Here is a 9,677-nt window from a genome sequence, read left to right as displayed (position 1 = left end):
GGACTAACACTGAAGTTAAAATATTTTAAAAAAAACTAATTTATTAAGGATCAATAACATTTTTAAATTTGAATGCAACACAAACGTTATCTACTATCATATTTTTAAGTTACGTCATTCCAAAAATATATATATTTGCGCTTATTGGTTAGACTTAAATGTACATTCAATTATTTATTACAAGATAAGTATCAAAATCAGGAGTAAATTTTACTTATCAATCAATACAAATTATATTGAATAAATTAATTCCTTTATACCTATAGTATCACTAGCAATTTTTGAATTGCCATGACATAAGCAATAAAGTATGCTTCTTGTGCGATAAAAAGCATATTAAGATCTTGATGATGCGTGAGAAAAAGAGGTTCCATTAAAAAATATACAATAAAATAAAATTTAATAGTGATCTCATTTTTGACTGATCTTGATCACTGTCATAACATTGTCAGAATCATAAATCTAAGTAACCATAGGTTGGAGCAAAATTAGATTTCGAAGGATTATACTAATGTTCCATATTTGTATTGAGCATTTTCATGCAGAATGTTCTGTTAAAAAAATGTCTAGTTTTATATTATCTATATAGAGATTAGAGAGTGTGAATTTTCTAAACTCAGAGTTGGAAACATGTGCCTGCAAAAACAGTGCTAGGTGTAAGAATAAGTAAAAGACGATGATTATTAATATATCATTACAATGTTTGGTTGAATGATCAATAGATAATTATAATGTTGTAGATATAGGCTGCATGAAAGAAGGTAACCAGTGGAAGCGCTTTCTTTCAGCAACTTTATTCCTTCTCTTGCTTCCGAGCTAGCAGCCCTACACGACTGGGCCCAAGACACCAAGACCAACTCTTCTCTCTATGTTAAATGTACTATCTAGCAGCTTAAATTGCTTTATTAGAAGATGGAATAGTCTTAAAGGGGGGACTGAAAAGTAAAAGCAAGTAGATATATATATATATATAAATAAGTGTTTTTCTTTGAAAAAAAAATCCACTTCAAAAGAAAAAGAAAAAAGAAAAATCCATGACCCTCTTCTTCACATGGAAAAGAGTGCTCATGTTCTGTTAACTTGAACTAAATCTCTCTTTCCCTCTCTCTCTCTCTCTCTCTCTCTATTTGTGCAAAGAAAAATACATGCCTTCCCATGCTTGGGAAAGCGTGCTCTTGTATGAACATGAAAGAGAGAGGGGTGGGGGAAGCACTTTTGAGGTGTCTCTATCTGACTTATTGAAGGGCAGGTGTGGCTCTGTAGGGTCATTGTCTTCGTAGTCTAGGCGTCCACCTTTCTCTTGTGGGCTAAAATTACAAAACCCTGAGTTTTGTCACTCAAATGTTTTGCATAATTCTAACATATTTTTGAAGAGTCTTATATTGTAGGTAAAGTCCATATATATATCAACTTCATCACTTTTGTCCAATATCTTAATTAATTTAATGTCCAAGTTAATATTAAAAGCCAAGACAGCTCTCAACTTTAGAATCTTTTTGCTTTATTGATTTATTTGAAATAACAAGGAAAAGATATGTGATGAAATTCAGAAGAAACTAAGTGAAGTGATTGATGAACCTAGATTTGCCACAAGGAAAGCAAAAGAAAAGACTTTGCAGCATATATTTGTTGGGTTTGATTAATGATCATGGATAGAATATATATAAGAAGTCAAAATCTGACGAAGAAAAGGTTTGTTTGATTATTGTCATTTAAATTACATGTTGATGCCCAACTTTATGCCAAGGAAAATTGAAGCATTTGATGAGTAATTATTATATAAAATTATATAACTAATTGAATTTTAACCATACATTTTTATTTAAAAATAAAAACTTAACCCAACAACTTTTAAAACAATATATGCTCGTTTCAAAATCGGATGCATTTTTTTTCATTAAATTTTGGAAATACTTTGTCTCTAAACAGTTGTTGGTGAATAGTGTAATTACTTCAATATCAATGAATATTGTTACGGTATAAATATTATTGATGTAGTCTATATCACATCAGAATGAATAGAACATCTTAAATTAATTACATAAAAATGCCGCCGAAAAGAAGACAGTTTTCAAATCATTAATTCCCTCACTATAAAGGGTGAAAGGAGAATCTCTGTAATATAAAAACATCTGTGCAATTATTTTGAATTAATTATTTAATTATAAGATAATATAGAAGCAAAGAACAATAGTAGACTTTCTGTTACACTATATATAAAATAAAAGATCAGAGAATCAGGTTCTACATATTGCTTTCATATTTATTGACTTTCACTGTAATATTCTTTGTTGGCTGGTTGTATTATCGAACAAAGCTTATAGAATATAAGAATCTTCATAGCGAATTTTTTTTGCAAAATTACTTTATTCATGCGATGTAGGTTGGTTGTGTGAGACGAGTATGGTACCTTTTAGAGATCATAACTTAGGTTTTAAATTTATATCATTTTGAATCTTGTGACGAGACGAATAAAATTTAAAACTACGTGCATCATTCCATCTATTAGTCGAGTCAGAAATTTCGTTTCTTCTTGATAATTTTTTATTTTAAGATTTTTGTTATTTTTCCTGTTTCTTTTAGGATTTCCATCTTTTTCTAGACGTAAGATTTAAGTGCTTTTTTTCTTATTTAAATTAAGAGAATTTTGTTATAAAATAATGTATTAGATTTTTCTACTTTGGTAAATTTGCGATATTTAGCGTTACTATATAAAGGAGCTCAAAACCATAGTTTTACTAATTCAGACTTATTCAATAAATTTCATTATTCAAAAACCCATATTTTTCTATCAATTGACTTTAAACATTTCCACATCGTCATGATAGAAGAAAAAAAATATATTAATTAGTATAATCTTCCATAACTCAACTTTCTTTGGGTTTCTTGAACAATATTTAAAATAATATTTTTATGTTCTCTTTTTATTTTTTTTTTTTCTGATTGCATATATTTAGATGCGGAATAAGTACTGCATGGTGTGCATTGAACGGCCTTCATTTATATGTTTAGAAAAGTGATATTTTTCTCTTAAAGGCAATAAGTGTGTGAGAGGAACAGCACCCGCTATTATCGTTCTTACCGTCTATGTTTTGTGAAAAAAATAATAATAATAACAAGTGGGAGAAGAAATGGACAGGAGGGGTTTCCATTTCTTATGCCTCATGTTGCTTTTATGGGTGAATGTCAGTGCTTATATATTCTATAGATAAAATTTCTCATTATGTAACTCTAATTCGTGATGTATATGGGATGTAAGTATTCGTACAATGACACGTGATAATACGAAAATGACATGATAACTTATGTTGAGCTCGCGAACACCACTAATTCAATTTGGAACATTACCAATAAGCAGCGGATGGTTACTAACAAAATCATTTGTTAACAGTTCGGATACAGACAAAAGCGATTAACAAGGCCAATGGCATAAAATAAAGTAAAAGGATGAACGACGGAGATTTAAATTTGAAACCAAATCTCCCTTCCAGTCTGCTTTCTTCGGTCTATAAATATAGGCCAAAATGATTGAGAAATGATCTTTTAATTAAATTCTCATTTGAATAAGAGAAATCCAGCCCTCAATTTCATAAAAATTCACAAAATAAATATTGACAAAAATATTGGAGTGCCTTCACAGATACATAGTCTAATTTGTGAAGACTTTCAAGAATTAAAGAAGAAAAAGCTCGACCGGATAGCAAGAACAGGAATAATCTCCAATTTGATCTTCTTTTATTTAAATTTATTTGGACTATTGAAGGTTTTTTGAACCTTCAACTTGTAAAAACATAAATTGTAATAATAAACATGCGCATGGACGTTGAAGGTTATATTAATCACTGATAGAGTTAGAACTTGATATTATAGCATATATGTAATATATATATTACATACATAATGCTCAACCAATGATGATGCTGTATACATTTTCCAAAAAAAAAAAAGGGTGTGCATTTGGAATTTCAGATATATAGTACTCATATGATGAAGTAGGTGAGTTGCTGCTTATTGTCTGGCCACAACCAATGATTTTTGTATGTTATTGTATGAAAGGCTATCTTCATGCTCAATGCCATACAGAAAAGGAAGATTTTGCCTATTCATTATGTTGATAGTGTTTTGTACAGTGGATTCAGGACTCAGGTGCTGTCTCTTGGGCACTTAATTACTAAATTCCAACCCAAAAGTTTCCAAATGTAAAATCGTATGTATATTTCATACAAGTCACCATAATCTCACATGAAAAATGTGATATGGGGCGTGAGATACACGGTCCAATCACATGAGTGGAAAATGCACCAAAATCAGTTGTGCCGCCTCTTCCTCCTCAACATTAATTGCATATATTTCTTATATATAGAGAAATGTTTCGGTCCGAATTTTTAAAGTGCGGGAAAGTGCGGTAAAATTTTAAAACCGTATGATTTTAAAGACTTAAAACTGTAAATATTTAAAGCCGTGTGATTTTAAAGCTTTTCCGGATTTTTCCGCACTTTAAAATCCCTAACTAGAAAACTACTATACCGTGCTATACAAATAATTTGAAGGGTAATTATACGTTTGTTGTTTTTTTTTTAAAAGAAAATTTTTGAATATGATTATAGTGCCTTTACTTATTAGATTGGAGAGTAAAAATTCAAAATTAGAATCATTGACAATATTTACTTCACAATCAAAATAGAGGTGGAAATTAGGATTGGATTGTGTCCACACAAATTTGGAAATGAAAAATGGGAGACTGGTTTTGAAAGAGGTGGGAACTGGGAATCAATCTCCCATTCTCAAGAGTTCTAATTCTACCCCATTCACATTTTAAAATACCCAAAATACCCTCCCTTTAAATGAAAATATAAATAGCAAAAAATAAAAAAGCAGCAACAACAAATCCCTAACTCCTCGTATCGAGATCTAGCTGAACATTGTTGCCAAAATCAAGTGTCATCACCATAGTTGTTGGTTTGGCGGCTGTGAAGCAACATCTGTTGCCAGTGTCATCTCCACTTGGGCCGTCTCCATCTCAATTTCTTCTCCGTTTTCTCCATCTCAGTTTCATCTTCATTTCGTCCTTAGTTTGGTCTCCATCGCAATGGTTTTATTCTGATGATGATGATTTGTTGTTGATGATGATTCTGATTTTAATTTTTTTTAAATGGATTATTATTATTATTATTATTATAAAATGTCATAATTAATTAATATATTTACAATAATTTTTAAATAAATAATCAAAATAATAATTATGACAGTAGTTAATTAAGGACCTTTTAGTAATTTAAAATAACTTAACTCATTTCAATTTTAATTTTAATTTCAAGATAAAGTAAGCACATTAATGACAGTCTATTTCTTTTCGATTCCAATTCCTACAATTTAAATAAACAACTTATTCTAATTTCCATTCATCATTCTCATTCCAATCCATTCGGATTCCAACCCATTCGAATTCTAGTCTATTCTGATACCGGTTTAGTAAATGATACCATTAATTTAATTATGTCACAAATATCAGGTCAAATTTTAAGAAAATTCATTAATTTTGAACAAAATGTTCTATATTTTTAAAGCGGGGTTTTAAATATGGATTGTTGTAACTATGATTGGCAGCCACACAAATTGCTACAGTATGAAATGATTAAGCAATATGCAAATGGGAATTATGCACAATATTTGACCATTAATCCCCTCTTGAAATTTCTTGGAAAAACAAAATCAATTTGATCCCATTAATGAAAAAGGTGTTCCAACATCATAACTTCGTATATTCTTTTATCAGTAGAATCATCCTTTGTGAAAATAATTATATCTATAGGTTGAAATTCTTCAACTTCAAGGGAAAAAATTACTGAATCCACAAAAATAATCTTCTAAAGAAAAGGAAATCTAAGTATCAATCAAGTACATATCTTTAATTTTCAAAGTTCATTGGCTGAGCAATGATTATGGGAGGTAAAATCATTATTAATTATACCATATATACACATGTAAGTAGAGTGCTATTATCTATACATGCTCTCAATAATATGTAGTCTTTCAGTAGGCCACGTTGATATGATTATTAAGTATTCCAGTTTGAAGATCAATTTTACCATATGCAACCGTAAAAGCCAAATTAAAACATGTCATTTATCACTTTCAAAAATCCAAAACAAGTGAAGAAATAGTATGCATATTTAACCCTTTTTTCAATTTTACTTATGACGTTATAAAAATAATATTTCTATAATTATGGAAAAGGGATAGTATAAAAAAATTTCAACTATATAAGTGAACTTAAGATAGGAAGTATCCTAGAACTTTGTATGTTTTATTTATTAAAATTTGTTTAGCTATGATGGGTGAAATAGAGGCAAATAAATTAACATTACGTAGATTGAAAACTCAAAAATTCAGAAATTAAAATATGGTTCAAAAAAATAAAAGCTGAAGGGGCACTAGTGAACATGGACGGCACTCGTCGTGTAATTAAGGGCACTAGACAATATAATTACGATTAACACAAAAACTTTAATATTGAATATTGAATATTGAATGTGGAAAGAACATAATTGTCCTTTGACCAGGGGACGCCCCAATATTTATGAAAAAGCAAAAGCATATGCATGCTCTAAAATCAAGTGCTTTCAGGGCTGAGCTCTTTGAACAACTTTCGCAATGCCTCCAAAGTGCTTTTGTCAAAAGAATGGCTTTGGCTTGTGAATTGTGTTTAACTCAATGAACAAAGGAAATGTCTTTAATTCGGAAGAAATTGGCAATGGTCCTGTTTATTCGACCGTTGGGAAAGGAAAAAGAGAAAAGAAAAAGAAAATTAGAAGGAAAGAAGAAGAAGAAAAAAAAAAGGAATGCCTCTAAAGCTTGTAATAGATCAACCGTTTGATCTATAAGAATTTTTAATTTTCGTCATAAAAATAAAAAAATATAACAGGATAAACAAACGAAAACTTTTCAAATTAAGAAAATTTAATTATTTTAAAGTGCATTTTAAAATATATGGTAAATATATATATATGTCAAATATGTAAAATTAAAAATCTAGAACGCCAAGTTTAATTAGGCCAAGTGTGATGCACGGATTGTAGCATTTCTTTATAATTTTATCATTCCTAGCTAGCTACATTAAACTTTCCTTCTGACAACCCAAAAAAAAATTATTAAAGGGAAATTATTAATTTCTAAATTGATATGTGAAACATGGTATTGAGGATAAATTTTGTTTTAATATTATAATTCATATCTATTGATCGATATATTACAATTAGAAATCTATTTGTTTATGTCATTTCTATTATAACATAACATGTAATATCCGGATCTGTCACCAAATATTTAGGGAAATAAATAAATAAATAAATTTATTTTACTGGAAAATAAGGGGATAGTTTCTTATTTGTTAATTTTTTTTTAACAGATTAAGCATCAGGTTACTGTATTACACAGATATTTACAACTGCTATGACAGTAAATCATTGCACTGATATTTACAATTCGATATATATATATATATATATATATATATATATATATATGAAACTTACATTATTACATTTTTATTTTATAAAGTACATGTCCAGCCAAATACCTCTCACGGAAGAGGGATATCTTTACTCCACTAACATTTCGCAAGAAAAAAAAGACGTTATTAGTAATCTCAACACAATCATATTTTAATTAAGACAGTTGAGTTTATGGAGACTCGAACCATTGCATTCATAGTCATACTTAACTTTTAAGGGCAATAGTTCACTATTGACTACAAGCCCAAGTTGCTTTATCTGCTAGATTAAAATGTGCACAGATTACTCAAGAAAGCAAAGATTGCTATTGCAAAAGAAGAAGAAAAGAAAAAAAAAAGGCTCTTCTCCCTAGAACAATAGCAGTAACTAGTAATTCTAAATGGATCGCACACTCAAGAATTAGCAGGACTTATAGTTCCCAAAGTGCTTTCTTTGATTTTTTTTTTATTAATTCAATTTGATTCTTTAAAGGTAATGGCACTTCATGGACAGGCCTGTAGCAGTACAGCTTTGGAAGCTATTTGCCCAGTTGCAGAAGCACTTCTGTTCGCAGCTGCAGGTACGAAAATGACATTCTCTCAGCTGTAAGTTAACATTTTGCTTTCGCTTGGCTGGCCCCATGCATGACAAATTTTTTTAATACAAAAATTGCAAGAAAAATTATCAGAAATCTCAGTCATATAATAGAAGCCATCAGCCATGCACCCAATTCTGAAAAAGTTGCAGACATTTTTGGACGATCATGTATAATTTTTTGTGAATTTGTCATGCTGAAGCTGTGGCTTTGTGTAATGGATACATATGTAATTGAGTTTATAAAATTAAAAAAAAAAAAAAAAAACAGAGAGATACAGCTACCGAAAATGTAAATTTAGGAAGGACTCAAAAAGTAAATTTTTTTCCAAAGACTCAACGTTCTTGAGCCGCTCCAAATATTCGAATACATTTCTACTTTTGAAATTCGTGGCATTTTTTACATCACAATTTACCAAAAAATTAGTTCTTTTTTACGATTATTTCTTCAAAATAATATAAATAGATTATTTAAATTTTGATATTGTTCAATGAATAGCATATTTATGGCTTTCTCGACTGCATGAATGGATATTCAGTGAAAACCACTCCCAATAAAAATATATATGGGAGCGTGAGATGCACTATAAATGAAACAAAAGTTTTTTGCTCTTTTTTGTTGTTTTTTTTAATTATGGATTTTTTTTATTAAAAATCTGTACAAAACTCTAAAGCAACGTCTTAAAAGTATAACTCCACGTATTTTCAATAGTAATGAGACAAAACATTGATATATATAAATATGGACCTTCACTTTATCACTAACTTCCTTGAAATACATAATATTAACTAAAAATAAATTGAACTTTATTATATTAGTTCTTCAAATAATACTTCCAAAAACAATATCCCTTTTGGAAGATCACCTGAATATATTTAATTTGCACGGCATCTTAGTTAATCGAATCTCCATCAAAATACATGCAAAGGAAACTTTTATTCTGCAAAAATTTTGCATTCATTGCTCTTTGTTCCATTATAAGCACTTTTGAGGCTAAAATCCAGAATGAATTCAGACATATTTCTTTTGATATATGTATGCTTACGAATTGAACCTCTTAATTTGCAAAATTTTTTCTTGATTTGGTTTATAAATTGCAAGTAGCTGCTTTTATCAGGAGAATCAGAATTTGAGTAAGTGCTCATTGTTATTATAGTTGGATAGTTGTAGTTTCTAAAGTATTTAATAAATACTTATTGTTATGATTTGAAATAATTTGAAAATTAAATTAATTTTATATTATATTTGTATGATAAAAAAAAACGTATAATATTTTTATTATTTACGCACATGATCATTTTTTTTCATAATTATAATTTTTTTCCATAGTAAATGTGACTTAAAAATCACAACACTTTAAGCTCTAAATAACAAAAGACGAGCAAATTATTAATGAAGGATTTTCTTAATTATTTGGGAGGTTGCCCGATCATTGAAGCTATAGGGGCAAATTTAAACTATACCCAATGATCTTGAACCAATTAGGTTTTCAAATAAAGTAATTAAAAACATCCTTGTAACAAATATTTCTGATAAATTCTATAAAAATTAGAGAGATTTCTAACTACTTTATATTTATTTTTATAATG

Source organism: Citrus sinensis, chromosome 5 (assembly GCF_022201045.2).
Source record: "Citrus sinensis cultivar Valencia sweet orange chromosome 5, DVS_A1.0, whole genome shotgun sequence".
In the NCBI taxonomy this organism is placed as follows: Eukaryota; Viridiplantae; Streptophyta; class Magnoliopsida; order Sapindales; family Rutaceae; genus Citrus; species Citrus sinensis.
This window is presented reverse-complemented; position numbering follows the sequence as displayed.